This window comes from Anopheles funestus, unplaced genomic scaffold (assembly GCF_943734845.2).
Source record: "Anopheles funestus unplaced genomic scaffold, idAnoFuneDA-416_04 scaffold_160_ctg1, whole genome shotgun sequence".
Classification (NCBI taxonomy): domain Eukaryota; kingdom Metazoa; phylum Arthropoda; class Insecta; order Diptera; family Culicidae; genus Anopheles; species Anopheles funestus.
Window position 1 is genome coordinate 21,150 of NW_026045263.1, and position 17,204 is coordinate 38,353.

The 17,204-nt window shown below is 47.9% G+C and overlaps 1 long non-coding RNA gene across 1 annotated transcript in view; it reads right to left on the minus strand.

Annotated features, from left to right (window-relative positions):
• LOC125774290 (uncharacterized) overlaps positions 1–15,964 on the minus strand; it is a 37,055-nt gene extending 21,091 nt beyond the window's left edge. The window contains exons 1-2 of the long non-coding RNA XR_007420756.1: positions 15,100–15,964; positions 11,754–11,949 (exon numbers count right to left, since the gene is read on the minus strand). This is a non-coding gene — a long non-coding RNA (uncharacterized LOC125774290). The remainder of the gene's footprint in view (positions 1–11,753; positions 11,950–15,099) is intronic.
• Between the last annotated feature and the right edge of the window lie 1,240 nt (positions 15,965–17,204).

The window sequence follows — 17,204 nt, forward strand, 5'->3', positions numbered from 1 at the left end:
CCAAGACACCTTAGCCAAGACACCTTAGCCAAGACACCTTAGCCAAGACACCTTAGCCAAGACACCTTAGCCAAGACACCTTAGCCAAGACACCTTAGCCAAGACACATTAGCCAAGACACCTTAGCCGAGACACATAAGCCAAGACACTTTAGCCAAGACACCTTAGCCGAGACACATTAGCCAAGACACCTTAACCAAGACACCTTAGCCAAGACACCTTAGCCAAGACACCTTAGCCAAGACACCTTAGCCAAGACACCTTAGCCAAGACACCTTAGCCAAGACACCTTAGCCAAGACACATTAGCCAAGACACATTAGCCAAGACACCTTAGCCAAGACACATTAGCCAAGACACCTTAGCCAAGACACATTAGCCAAGACACTTTAGCCAAGACACCTTAGCCGAGACACCTTAGCCAAGACACCTTAGCCGAGACACATTAGCCAAGACACCTTAGCCAAGACACCTTAGCCAAGACACCTTAGCCAAGACACATTAGCCAAGACACCTAAGCCAAGACACCTTAGCCAAGACACATAAGCCAAGACACATAAGCCAAGACACATAAGCCAAGACACATTAGCCAAGACACCTTAGCCAAGACACATTAGCCAAGACACCTTAGCCAAGACACCTTAGCCAAGACACCTTAGCCAAGACACCTTAGCCAAGACACCTTAGCCAAGACACCTTAGCCAAGACACCTTAGCCAAGACACATTAGCCAAGACACCTTAGCCGAGACACATTAGCCAAGACACTTTAGCCAAGACACCTTAGCCGAGACACATTAGCCAAGACACCTTAGCCAAGACACCTTAGCCAAGACACCTTAGCCAAGACACCTTAGCCAAGACACTTTAGCCGAGACACATTAGCCAAGACACCTTAGCCAAGATACTTTAGCCAAGACACATTAGCCAAGACACCTTAGCCAAGACACCTTAGCCGAGACACATTAGCCAAGACACTTTAGCCAAGACACATTAGCCAAGACACCTTAGCAAGACACCTTAGCCGAGACACATTAGCCAAGACACCTTAGCCAAGACACCTTAGCCGAGACACATTAGCCAAGACACCTTAGCCAAGACACATTAGCCAAGACACCTTAGCCAAGACACCTTAGCCAAGACACCTTAGCCAAGACACATAAGCCAAGACACTTTAGCCAAGACACCTCGGCCGAGACACATTTGCCAAGACACCTTAGCCAAGACACCTTAGCCAAGACACATTAGCCAAGACACCTTAGCCAAGACACTTTAGCATAGACACATTAGCCAAGACACCTTAGCCAAGACACATTAGCCAAGACACCTTAGCCAAGACACCTTAGCAAAGACACCTTAGCCAAGACACCTTAGCCAAGACACCTTAGCCAAGACACCGTAGCCAAGACACATTAGCCGAGACACATTAGCCAAGACACATTAGCCGAGACACCTTAGCCAAGACACCTTAGCCAAGACACCTTAGCCAAGACACCTTAGCCAAGACACCTTAGCCAAGACACCTTAGCCGAGACACATAAGCCAAGACACTTTAGCCAAGACACTTTAGCCGAGACACATTAGCCAAGACACCTTAGCCAAGACACCTTAGCCAAGACACCTTAGCCAAGACACCTTAGCCAAGACACCTTAGCCAAGACACTTTAGCATAGACACATTAGCCAAGACACCTTAGCCAAGACACATTAGCCAAGACACCTTAGCCAAGACACCTTAGCCAAGACACCTTAGCCAAGACACCTTAGCCAAGACACCTTAGCCAAGACACCTTAGCCAAGACACATAAGCCAAGACACCTTAGCCAAGACACCTTAGCCAAGACACCTTAGCCAATCATCTTAGCCGAGACACATTAGCCAAGACACCTTAGCCAAGACACATTAGCCAAGACACCTTAGCCGAGACACATTAGCCAAGACACCTTAGCCAAGACACCTTAGCCAAGACACCTTAGCCAAGACACATTAGCCAAGACACCTTAGCCGAGACACATTAGCCAAGACACCTTAGCCAAGACACCTTAGCCAAGACACCTTAGCCAAGACACCTTAGCCAAGACACCTTAGCCAAGACACCTTAGCCAAGACACCTTAGCCAAGACACATTAGCCAAGACACCTTAGCCGACACACATAAGCCAAAACACTTTAGCCAAGACACCTCAGCCGAGACACATTTGCCAAGACACCTTAGCCAAGACACCTTAGCCAAGACACATTAGCCAAGACACCTTAGCCAAGACACTTTAGCATAGACACATTTGCCGAGACACATAAGCCAAGACACTTTAGCCAAGACACTTTAGCCGAGACACATTAGCCAAGACACCTTAGCCAAGACACCTTAGCCAAGACACCTTAGCCAAGACACCTTAGCCAAGACACTTTAGCATAGACACATTAGCCAAGACACCTTAGCCAAGACACATTAGCCAAGACACCTTAGCCAAGACACCTTAGCCAAGACACCTTAGCCAAGACACCTTAGCCAAGACACATTAGCCAAGACACCTTAGCCGAGACACATAAGCCAAGACACTTTAGCCGAGACACATAAGCCAAGACACTTTAGCCAAGACACATTAGCCAAGACACCTTAGCCAAGACACCTTAGCCAAGACACCTTAGCCAAGACACCTTAGCCAAGACACTTTAGCATAGACACATTAGCCGAGACACATAAGCCAAGACACTTTAGCCAAGACACTTTAGCCGAGACACATTAGCCAAGACACCTTAGCCAAGACACCTTAGCCAAGACACCTTAGCCAAGACACCTTAGCCAAGACACCTTAGCCAAGACACATAAGCCAAGACACCTTAGCCAAGACACCTTAGCCAAGACACCTTAGCCAAGCATCTTAGCCGAGACACATTAGCCAAGACACCTTAGCCAAGACACATTAGCCAAGGCACCTTAGCCGAGACACATTAGCCAAGACACCTTAGCCAAGACACCTTAGCCAAGACACCTTAGCCAAGACACATTAGCCAAGACACCTCAGCCGAGACACATTAGCCAAGACACATTTGCCAAGACACCTTAGCCAAGACACCTTAGCCAAGACACCTTAGCCAAGACACATTAGCCAAGACACCTTAGCCAAGACACATAAGCCAAGACACTTTAGCCAAGACACCTTAGCCGAGACACATTAGCCAAGACACCTTAGCCAAGACACCTTAGCCAAGACACCTTAGCCAAGACACCTTAGCCAAGACACCTTAGCCAAGACACCTTAGCCAAGACACCTTAGCCAAGACACCTTAGCCAAGACACATTAGCCAAGACACCTTAGCCAAGACACCTTAGCCAAGACACATTAGCCAAGACACCTTAGCCAAGACACATTAGCCAAGACACCTAAGCCGAGACACCTTAGCCGAGACACCTTAGCCAAGACACCTTAGCCGAGACACATTAGCCAAGACACCTTAGCCAAGACACATTAGCCAAGACACCTTAGCCAAGACACCTTAGCCAAGACACCTTAGCCAAGACACCTTAGCCAAGACACCTTAGCCAAGACACATTAGCCAAGACACCTTAGCCGAGACACATTAGCCAAGACACTTTAGCCAAGACACCTTAGCCGAGACACATTAGCCAAGACACCTTAGCCAAGACACCTTAGCCAAGACACCTTACCCAAGACACCTTAGCCAAGACACTTTAGCCGAGACACATTAGCCAAGACACCTTAGCCAAGACACTTTAGCCAAGACACATTAGCCAAGACACCTTAGCCAAGACACCTTAGCCGAGACACATTAGCCAAGACACTTTAACCAAGACACATTAGCCAAGACACCTTAGCCAAGACACCTTAGCCGAGACACATTAGCCAAGACACCTTAGCCAAGACACATTAGCCAAGACACCTTAGCCAAGACACCTTAGCCAAGACACCTTAGCCAAGACACCTTAGCCAAGACACCTTAGCCAAGACACCTTAGCCAAGACACCTTAGCCAAGACACATTAGCCAAGACACCTTAGCCGAGACACATAAGCCAAGACACTTTAGCCAAGACACCTTAGCCAAGACACCTTAGCCAAGACACCTTAGCCAAGACACCTTAGCCAAGACACCTTAGCCAAGACACATTAGCCAAGACACATTAGCCAAGACACATTAGCCAAGACACTTTAGCCAAGACACCTCAGCCGAGACACATTTGCCAAGACACCTTAGCCAAGACACCTTAGCCAAGACACCTTAGCCAAGACACATTAGCCAAGACACCTTAGCCAAGACACTTTAGCATAGACACATTAGCCGAGACACATAAGCCAAAACACTTTAGCCAAGACACTTTAGCCGAGACACATTAGCCAAGACACCTTAGCCAAGACACCTTAGCCAAGACACCTTAGCCAAGACACCTTAGCCAAGACACTTTAGCATAGACACATTAGCCAAGACACCTTAGCCAAGACACATTAGCCAAGACACCTTAGCCAAGACACCTTAGCCAAGACACCTTAGCCAAGACACATTAGCCAAGACACCTTAGCCGAGACACATAAGCCAAGACACTTTAGCCAAGACACCTTAGCCAAGACACCTTAGCCAAGACACCTTAGCCGAGACACATAAGCCAAGACACTTTAGCCAAGACACATTAGCCAAGACACCTTAGCCAAGACACCTTAGCCAAGACACCTTAGCCAAGACACTTTAGCATAGACACATTAGCCGAGACACATAAGCCAAGACACTTTAGCCAAGACACCTTAGCCAAGACACATTAGCCAAGACACCTTAGCCAAGACACATTAGCCAAGACACCTTAGCCAAGACACCTTAGCCAAGACACCTTAGCCAAGACACATTAGCCAAGACACCTTAGCCAAGACACCTTAGCCAAGACACCTTAGCCAAGACACCTTAGCCAAGACACCTTAGCCAAGACACCTTAGCCAAGACACCTTAGCCAAGACACCGTAGCCAAGACACATTAGCCGAGACACATTAGCCAAGACACATTAGCCGAGACACATTAGCCAAGACACCTTAGCCAAGACACCTTAGCCAAGACACCTTAGCCAAGACACCTTAGCCAAGACACCTTAGCCAAGACACTTTAGCATAGACACATTAGCCAAGACACCTTAGCCAAGACACATTAGCCAAGACACCTTAGCCAAGACACCTTAGCCAAGACACCTTAGCCAAGACACATTAGCCAAGACACCTTAGCCAAGACACCTTAGCCAAGACACCTTAGCCAAGACACCTTAGCCAAGACACCTTAGCCAAGACACCTTAGTCAAGACACCTTAGCCAAGACACCTTAGCCAAGAAACCGTAGCCAAGACACATTAGCCGAGACACATTAGCCAAGACACATTAGCCGAGACACATTAGCCAAGACACCTTAGCCAAGACACCTTAGCCAAGACACCTTAGCCAAGACACTTTAGCATAGACACATTAGCCAAGACACCTTAGCCAAGACACATTAGCCAAGACACCTTAGCCAAGACACCTTAGCCAAGACACCTTAGCCAAGACACCTTAGCCAAGACACATTAGCCAAGACACCTTAGCCAAGACACCTTAGCCAAGACACCTTAGCCAACACACCTCAGCCAAGACACATTAGCCAAGACACCTTAGCCGAGACACATAAGCCAAGACACTTTAGCATAGACACATTAGCCAAGACACCTTAGCCAAGACACCTTAGCCAAGACACATTAGCCAAGACACCTTAGCCAAGACACCTTAGCCAAGACACCTTAGCCAAGACACCGTAGCCAAGACACATTAGCCGAGACACATTAGCCAAGACACATTAGCCGAGACACATTAGCCAAGACACCTTAGCCAAGACACCTTAGCCAAGACACCTTAGCCAAGACACCTTAGCCAAGACACATTAGCCAAGACACCTTAGCCAAGACACCTTAGCCAAGACACCTTAGCCAAGACACCTTAGCCAAGACACCTTAGCCAAGACACCTTAGCCAAGACACATTAGCCAAGACACATTAGCCAAGACACCTTAGCCAAGACACCTTAGCCAAGACACCTTAGCCAAGACACATTAGCCAAGATACCTTAGCCGAGACACATAAGCCAAGACACTTTAGCCAAGACACATTAGCCAAGACACCTTAGCCAAGACACCTTAGCCAAGACACCTTAGCCGAGACACATAAGCCAAGACACTTTAGCCAAGACACATTAGCCAAGACACCTTAGCCAAGACACCTTAGCCAAGACACCTTAGCCAAGACACCTTAGCCAAGACACCTTAGCCAAGACACCTTAGCCAAGACACCTTAGCCGAGACACATAAGCCAAGACACTTTAGCCAAGACACTTTAGCCGAGACACATTAGCCAAGACACCTTAGCCAAGACACCTTAGCCAAGACACCTTAGCCAAGACACCTTAGCCAAGACACTTTAGCATAGACACATTAGCCAAGACACCTTAGCCAAGACACATTAGCCAAGACACCTTAGCCAAGACACCTTAGCCAAGACACCTTAGCCAAGACACCTTAGCCAAGACACATTAGCCAAGACACCTTAGCCGAGACACATAAGCCAAGACACTTTAGCCGAGACACATAAGCCAAGACACTTTAGCCAAGACACATTAGCCAAGACACCTTAGCCAAGACACCTTAGCCAAGACACCTTAGCCAAGACACCTTAGCCAAGACACTTTAGCATAGACACATTAGCCGAGACACATAAGCCAAGACACTTTAGCCAAGACACTTTAGCCGAGACACATTAGCCAAGACACCTTAGCCAAGACACCTTAGCCAAGACACCTTAGCCAAGACACCTTAGCCAAGACACATTAGCCAAGACACCTTAGCCAAGACACATTAGCCAAGACACCTAAGCCAAGACACCTTAGCCAAGACACATTAGCCAAGACACCTTAGCCAAGACACATTAGCCAAGACACCTAAGCCAAGACACCTTAGCCGAGACACCTTAGCCAAGACACCTTAGCCAAGACACCTTAGCCAAGACACCTTAGCCAAGACACCTTAGCCAAGACACCTTAGCCAAGACACCTTAGCCAAGACACATTAGCCAAGACACCTTAGCCAAGACACCTTAGCCAAGACACCTTAGCCAAGACACCTTAGCCAAGACACATTAGCCAAGACACCTTAGCCGAGACACATAAGCCAAGACACTTTAGCCAAGACACATTAGCCAAGACACCTTAGCCAAGACACCTTAGCCAAGACACATTAGCCAAGACACCTTTAGATAAGACACCTTAGCCAAGACACCTTAGCCAAGACACCTTAGCCAAGACACATTAGCCAAGATACCTTAGCCGAGACACATAAGCCAAGACACTTTAGCCGAGACACATAAGCCAAGACACTTTAGCCAAGACACATTAGCCAAGACACCTTAGCCAAGACACCTTAGCCAAGACACCTTAGCCAAGACACCTTAGCCAAGACACTTTAGCATAGACACATTAGCCAAGACACCTTAGCCAAGACACATTAGCCAAGACACCTTAGCAAAGACACCTTAGCCAAGACACCTTAGCCAAGACACCTTAGCCGAGACACCTTAGCCAAGACACCTTAGCCAAGACACATTAGCCAAGACACCTTAGCCGAGACACATTAGCCAAGACACCTTAGCCAAGACACCTTAGCCAAGACACCTTAGCCAAGACACCTTAGCCAAGACACCTTAGCCGAGACACATAAGCCAAGACACTTCAGCCAACACACCTCAGCCGAGACACATTTGCCAAGACACCTTAGCCAAGACACCTTAGCCAAGACACCTTAGCCAAGACACATTAGCCAAGACACCTTAGCCGAGACACATAAGCCAAGACACTTTAGCCAAGACACCTCAGCCGAGACACATTTGCCAAGACACTTTAGCCAAGACACCTCAGCCGAGACACATTTGCCAAGACACCTTAGCCAAGACACCTTAGCCGAGACACATAAGCCAAAACACTTTAGCCAAGACACTTTAGCCGAGACACATTAGCCAAGACACCTTAGCCGAGACACCTTAGCCAAGACACCTTAGCCAAGACACCTTAGCCAAGACACTTTAGCATAGACACCTTAGCCAAGACACCTTAGCCGAGACACATTAGCCAAGACACCTTAGCCAAGACACCTTAGCCAAGACACCTTAGCCGAGACACATTAGCCAAGACACCTTAGCCAAGACACATTAGCCAAGACACCTTAGCCGAGACACATTAGCCAAGACACCTTAGCCAAGACACCTTAGCCAAGACACCTTAGCCAAGACACATTAGCCAAGACACCTTAGCCGAGACACATTAGCCAAGACACCTTAGCCAAGACACCTTAGCCAAGACACCTTAGCCAAGACACCTTAGCCAAGACACCTTAGCCAAGACACCTTAGCCGAGACGCATTAGCCAAGACACCTTAGCCAAGACACCTTAGCCGAGACACATTAGCCAAGACACCATAGCCAAGACACCTTAGCCAAGACACCTTAGCCAAGACACCTTAGCCAAGACACCTTAGCATAGACACATTAGCCAAGACACCTTAGCCAAGACACATTAGCCAAGACACTTTAGCCAAGACACCTTAGCCAAGACACCTTAGCCAAGACACCTTAGCCGAGACACATTAGCCAAGACACCTTAGCCAAGACACCTTAGCCAAGACACCTTAGCCGAGACACCTTAGCCAAGACACCTTAGCCAAGACACATTAGCCAAGACACTTAAGCCAAGACACTTTAGCCGAGACACATTAGCCAAGACACCTTAGCCAAGACACCTTAGCCAAGACACCTTAGCCAAGACACCTTAGCCAAGACACTTTAGCATAGACACATTAGCCAAGACACCTTAGCCAAGACACATTAGCCAAGACACTTTAGCCAAGACACCTTAGCCAAGACACCTTAGCCAAGACACCTTAGCCAAGACACCTTAGCCAAGACACCTTAGCCAAGACACCTTAGCCGAGACGCATTAGCCAAGACACTTTAGCCAAGACACCTTAGCCAAGACACCTTAGCCAAGACACCTTAGCCGAGACACATTAGCCAAGACACCTTAGCCAAGACACCTTAGCCAAGACACCTTAGCCGAGACACCTTAGCCAAGACACCTTAGCCAAGACACATTAGCCAAGACACTTAAGCCAAGACACTTTAGCCGAGACACATTAGCCAAGACACCTTAGCCAAGACACCTTAGCCAAGACACCTTAGCCAAGACACCTTAGCCAAGACACCTTAGCCAAGACACATTAGCCAAGACACCTTAGCCGAGACACATTAGCCAAGACACCTTAGCCAAGACACCTTAGCCAAGACACCTTAGCCAAGACACCTTAGCCAAGACACCTTAGCCAAGACACCTTAGCCGAGACGCATTAGCCAAGACACCTTAGCCAAGACACCTTAGCCGAGACACATTAGCCAAGACACCTTAGCCAAGACACCTTAGCCAAGACACCTTAGCCAAGACACCTTAGCCAAGACACCTTAGCCAAGACACCTTAGCCAAGACACCTTAGCCAAGACACATTAGCCAAGACACCTTAGCCGAGACACATAAGCCAAGACACTTTAGCCAAGACACCTCAGCCGAGACACATTTGCCAAGACACCTTAGCCAAGACACCTTAGCCAAGACACCTTAGCCAAGACACCTTAGCCAAGACACCTTAGCCGAGACACATTAGCCAAGACACCTTAGCCAAGACACCTTAGCCAAGACACCTTAGCCAAGACACCTTAGCCAAGACACCTTAGCCAAGACACCTTAGCCAAGACACATTAGCCAAGACACCTTAGCCGAGACACATAAGCCAAGACACTTTAGCCAAGACACCTCAGCCGAGACACATTTGTCAAGACACCTTAGCCAAGACACCTTAGCCAAGACACCTTAGCCAAGACACCTTAGCCAAGACACCTTAGCCAAGACACCTTAGCCAAGACACCTTAGCCGAGACACATTAGCCAAGACACCTTAGCCAAGACACCTTAGCCAAGACACCTTAGCCAAGACACCTTAGCCAAGACACCTTAGCCAAGACACATTAGCCAAGACACCTTAGCCAAGACACATTAGCCAAGACACCTTAGCCGAGACACATAAGCCGAGACACTTTAGCCAAGACATCTCAGCCAAGACACATTAGCCAAGACACCTTAGCCAAGACACCTTAGCCAAGACACCTTAGCCAAGACACCTTAGCCAAGACACTTTAGCATAGACACATTAGCCAAGACACCTTAGCCAAGACACATTAGCCAAGACACCTTAGCCAAGACACCTTAGCCAAGACACCTTAGCCAAGACAACTTAGCCAAGACACCTTAGCCAAGACACCGTAGCCAAGACACATTAGCCGAGACACATTAGCCAAGACACATTAGCCGAGACACATTAGCCAAGACACCTTAGCCAAGACACCTTAGCCAAGACACCTTAGCCAAGACACCTTAGCCGAGACACATAAGCCAAGACACTTTAGCCAAGACACTTTAGCCGAGACACATTAGCCAAGACACCTTAGCCAAGACACCTTAGCCAAGACACCTTAGCCAAGACACCTTAGCCCAGACACTTTAGCATAGACACATTAGCCAAGACACCTTAGCCAACACACATTAGCCAAGACACCTTAGCCAAGACACCTTAGCCAAGACACCTTAGCCAAGACACCTTAGCCAAGACACCTTAGCCAAGACACTTTAGCATAGACACATTAGCCAAGACACCTTAGCCAAGACACATTAGCCAAGACACCTTAGCCAAGACACCTTAGCCAAGACACCTTAGCCAAGACACCTTAGCCAAGACACCTTAGCCAAGACACCTTAGCCAAGACACTTTAGCATAGACACTTTAGCCAAGACACATTAGCCGAGACACATAAGCCGAGACACATTAGCCAAGACACCTTAGCCAAGACACCTTAGCCAAGACACCTTAGCCAAGACACATTAGCCAAGACACATTAGCCAAGACACCTTAGCCAAGACACATTAGCCAAGACACCTTAGCCAAGACACCTTAGCCAAGACACCTTAGCCAAGACACATTAACCAAGACACATTAGCCAAGACACCTTAGCCAAGACACATTAGCCGAGACACCTTAGCGAAGACACATTAGCCAAGACACATTAGCCGAGACACATTAGCCAAGACACCTTAGCCAAGACACCTTAGCCAAGACACCATAGCCAAGACACCTTAGCCGAGACACATAAGCCAAGACACTTTAGCCAAGACACTTTAGCCGAGACACATTAGCCAAGACACCTTAGCCAAGACACCTTAGCCAAGACACCTTAGCCAAGACACTTTAGCATAGACACATTAGCCAAGACACCTTAGCCAAGACACATTAGCCAAGACACATTAGCCAAGACACCTTAGCCAAGACACCTTAGCCAAGACACCTTAGCCAAGACACTTTAGCATAGACACATTAGCCAAGACACCTTAGCCAAGACACATTAGCCAAGACACCTTAGCCAAGACACCTTAGCCAAGACACCTTAGCCAAGACACCTTAGCCGAGACACATTAGCCAAGACACCTTAGCCAAGACACATTAGCCAAGACACCTTAGCCGAGACACATTAGCCAAGACACCTTAGCCAAGACACCTTAGCCAAGACACCTTAGCCAAGACACCTTAGCCAAGACACCTTAGCCAAGACACCTTAGCCAAGACACTTTAGCCGAGACACATTAGCCAAGACACCTTAGCCAAGACACATTAGCCAAGACACCCTAGCCAAGACACCTTAGCCAAGACACCTTAGCCAAGACACTTTAGCCAAGACACATTAGCCAAGACACCTAAGCCGAGACACATTAGCCAAGACACCTTAGCCAAGACACCTTAGCCAAGACACCTTAGCCAAGACACCTTAGCCAAGACACTTTAGCCAAGACACCTTAGCCAAGACACATTAGCCAAGACACCTTAGCCAAGACACATTAGCCAAGACACATTAGCCTAAACACCTTAGCCAAGACACATTAGCCAAGACACCTTAGCCAAGACACCTTAGCCGAGACACATTAGCCAAGACACCTAAGCCAAGACACTTTAGCCAAGACACATTAGCCAAGACACCTTAGCCAAGACACCTTAGCCAAGACACATTAGCCAAGACACATTAGCCAAGACACCTTAGCCAAGACACCTTAGCCAAGACACATTAACCAAGACACATTAGCCAAGACACCTTAGCCAAGACACATTAGCCGAGACACCTTAGCGAAGACACATTAGCCAAGACACATTAGCCGAGACACATTAGCCAAGACACCTTAGCCAAGACACCTTAGCCAAGACACCATAGCCAAGACACCTTAGCCGAGACACATAAGCCAAGACACTTTAGCCAAGACACTTTAGCCGAGACACATTAGCCAAGACACCTTAGCCAAGACACCTTAGCCAAGACATCTTAGCCAAGACACCTTAGCCAAGACACTTTAGCATAGACACATTAGCCAAGACACCTTAGCCAAGACACATTAGCCAAGACACATTAGCCAAGACACCTTAGCCAAGACACCTTAGCCAAGACACCTTAGCCAAGACACTTTAGCCGAGACACATTAGCCAAGACACCTTAGCCAAGACACATTAGCCAAGACACCTTAGCCAAGACACATTAGCCAAGACACCTTAGCCGAGACACATTAGCCAAGACACCATAGCCAAGACACCTTAGCCAAGACACCTTAGCCAAGACACCTTCGCCAAGACACCGTAGCCAAGACACATTAGCCAAGACACCTTAGCCGAGACACATTAGCCAAGACACCTTAGCCAAGACACCTTAGCCAAGACACCTTAGCCAAGACACCTTAGCCAAGACACCTTAGCCAAGACACCTTAGCCAAGACACCTTAGCCAAGACACCTTAGCCGAGACACATAAGCCAAGACACTTTAGCCAAGACACCTCAGCCGAGACACATTAGCCAAGACACCTTAGCCAAGACACCTTAGCCAAGACACCTTTGCCAAGACACCTTAGCCAAGACACTTTAGCCGAGACACATTAGCCAAGACACCTAAGCCAAGACACATTAGCCAAGACACATTAGCCAAGACACATTAGCCAAGACACCTTAGCCAAGACACCTTAGCCAAGACACCTTAGCCAAGACACATTAGCCGAGACACAAAAGCCAAGACACCTTTGCCAAGACACATTAGCCGAGACACATTAGCCAAGACACCTTAGCCAAGACACATTAGCCAAGACACCTTAGCCAAGACACCTTAGCCAAGACACTTTAGCCGAGACACATTAGCCAAGACACCTTAGCCAAGACACATTAGCCAAGACACCTTAGCCGAGACACATTAGCCGAGACACATTAGCCAAGACACCTTAGCCAAGACACATTAGCCAAGACACCTTAGCCAAGACACCTTAGCCAAGACACTTTAGCCGAGACACATTAGCCAAGACACCTTAGCCAAGACACATTAGCCAAGACACCTTAGCCGAGACACATTAGCCAAGACACCTTAGCCAAGACACCTTAGCCAAGACACCTTAGCCAAGACACCTTAGCCAAGACACCTTAGCCAAGACACCTTAGCCAAGACACCTTAGCCAAGACACCTTAGCCAAGACACCTTAGCCAAGACACCTTAGCCAAGACACCTTAGCCGAGACACATAAGCCAAGACACTTTAGCCAAGACACCTCAGCCGAGACACATTAGCCAAGACACCTTAGCCAAGACACCTTAGCCAAGACACCTTAGCCAAGACACCTTAGCCAAGACACTTTAGCATAGACACATTAGCCAAGACACCTTAGCCAAGACACATTAGCCAAGACACCTTAGCCAAGACACCTTAGCCAAGACACCTTAGCCAAGACAACTTAGCCAAGACACCTTAGCCAAGACACCGTAGCCAAGACACATTAGCCGAGACACATTAGCCAAGACACATTAGCCGAGACACATTAGCCAAGACACCTTAGCCAAGACACCTTAGCCAAGACACCTTAGCCAAGACACCTTAGCCGAGACACATAAGCCAAGACACTTTAGCCAAGACACTTTAGCCGAGACACATTAGCCAAGACACCTTAGCCAAGACACCTTAGCCAAGACACCTTAGCCAAGACACCTTAGCCCAGACACTTTAGCATAGACACATTAGCCAAGACACCTTAGCCAACACACATTAGCCAAGACACCTTAGCCAAGACACCTTAGCCAAGACACATTAGCCAAGACACATTAGCCAAGACACATTAGCCAAGACACCTTAGCCAAGACACCTTAGCCAAGACACCTTAGCCAAGACACTTTAGCATAGACACATTAGCCAAGACACCTTAGCCAAGACACATTAGCCAAGACACCTTAGCCAAGACACCTTAGCCAAGACACCTTAGCCAAGACACCTTAGCCAAGACACCTTAGCCAAGACACCTTAGCCAAGACACTTTAGCATAGACACTTTAGCCAAGACACATTAGCCGAGACACATAAGCCGAGACACATTAGCCAAGACACCTTAGCCAAGACACCTTAGCCAAGACACCTTAGCCAAGACACATTAGCCAAGACACATTAGCCAAGACACCTTAGCCAAGACACATTAGCCAAGACACCTTAGCCAAGACACCTTAGCCAAGACACCTTAGCCAAGACACATTAACCAAGACACATTAGCCAAGACACCTTAGCCAAGACACATTAGCCGAGACACCTTAGCGAAGACACATTAGCCAAGACACATTAGCCGAGACACATTAGCCAAGACACCTTAGCCAAGACACCTTAGCCAAGACACCATAGCCAAGACACCTTAGCCGAGACACATAAGCCAAGACACTTTAGCCAAGACACTTTAGCCGAGACACATTAGCCAAGACACCTTAGCCAAGACACCTTAGCCAAGACACCTTAGCCAAGACACTTTAGCATAGACACATTAGCCAAGACACCTTAGCCAAGACACATTAGCCAAGACACATTAGCCAAGACACCTTAGCCAAGACACCTTAGCCAAGACACCTTAGCCAAGACACTTTAGCATAGACACATTAGCCAAGACACCTTAGCCAAGACACATTAGCCAAGACACCTTAGCCAAGACACCTTAGCCAAGACACCTTAGCCAAGACACCTTAGCCGAGACACATTAGCCAAGACACCTTAGCCAAGACACATTAGCCAAGACACTTTAGCCGAGACACATTAGCCAAGACACCTTAGCCAAGACACCTTAGCCAAGACACCTTAGCCAAGACACCTTAGCCAAGACACCTTAGCCAAGACACCTTAGCCAAGACACTTTAGCCGAGACACATTAGCCAAGACACCTTAGCCAAGACACATTAGCCAAGACACCCTAGCCAAGACACCTTAGCCAAGACACCTTAGCCAAGACACTTTAGCCAAGACACATTAGCCAAGACACCTAAGCCGAGACACATTAGCCAAGACACCTTAGCCAAGACACCTTAGCCAAGACACCTTAGCCAAGACACCTTAGCCAAGACACTTTAGCCAAGACACCTTAGCCAAGACACATTAGCCAAGACACCTTAGCCAAGACACATTAGCCAAGACACATTAGCCTAAACACCTTAGCCAAGACACATTAGCCAAGACACCTTAGCCAAGACACCTTAGCCGAGACACATTAGCCAAGACACCTAAGCCAAGACACTTTAGCCAAGACACATTAGCCAAGACACCTTAGCCAAGACACCTTAGCCAAGACACATTAGCCAAGACACATTAGCCAAGACACCTTAGCCAAGACACCTTAGCCAAGACACATTAACCAAGACACATTAGCCAAGACACCTTAGCCAAGACACATTAGCCGAGACACCTTAGCGAAGACACATTAGCCAAGACACATTAGCCGAGACACATTAGCCAAGACACCTTAGCCAAGACACCTTAGCCAAGACACCATAGCCAAGACACCTTAGCCGAGACACATAAGCCAAGACACTTTAGCCAAGACACTTTAGCCGAGACACATTAGCCAAGACACCTTAGCCAAGACACCTTAGCCAAGACATCTTAGCCAAGACACCTTAGCCAAGACACTTTAGCATAGACACATTAGCCAAGACACCTTAGCCAAGACACATTAGCCAAGACACATTAGCCAAGACACCTTAGCCAAGACACCTTAGCCAAGACACCTTAGCCAAGACACTTTAGCCGAGACACATTAGCCAAGACACCTTAGCCAAGACACATTAGCCAAGACACCTTAGCCAAGACACATTAGCCAAGACACCTTAGCCGAGACACATTAGCCAAGACACCATAGCCAAGACACCTTAGCCAAGACACCTTAGCCAAGACACCTTCGCCAAGACACCGTAGCCAAGACACATTAGCCAAGACACCTTAGCCGAGACACATTAGCCAAGACACCTTAGCCAAGACACCTTAGCCAAGACACCTTAGCCAAGACACCTTAGCCAAGACACCTTAGCCAAGACACCTTAGCCAAGACACCTTAGCCAAGACACCTTAGCCGAGACACATAAGCCAAGACACTTTAGCCAAGACACCTCAGCCGAGACACATTAGCCAAGACACCTTAGCCAAGACACCTTAGCCAAGACACCTTTGCCAAGACACCTTAGCCAAGACACTTTAGCCGAGACACATTAGCCAAGACACCTAAGCCAAGACACATTAGCCAAGACACATTAGCCAAGACACATTAGCCAAGACACCTTAGCCAAGACACCTTAGCCAAGACACCTTAGCCAAGACACATTAGCCGAGACACAAAAGCCAAGACACCTTTGCCAAGACACATTAGCCGAGACACATTAGCCAAGACACCTTAGCCAAGACACATTAGCCAAGACACCTTAGCCAAGACACCTTAGCCAAGACACTTTAGCCGAGACACATTAGCCAAGACACCTTAGCCAAGACACATTAGCCAAGACACCTTAGCCGAGACACATTAGCCGAGACACATTAGCCAAGACACCTTAGCCAAGACACATTAGCCAAGACACCTTAGCCAAGACACCTTAGCCAAGACACTTTAGCCGAGACACATTAGCCAAGACACCTTAGCCAAGACACATTAGCCAAGACACCTTAGCCGAGACACATTAGCCAAGACACCTTAGCCAAGACACCTTAGCCAAGACACCTTAGCCAAGACACCTTAG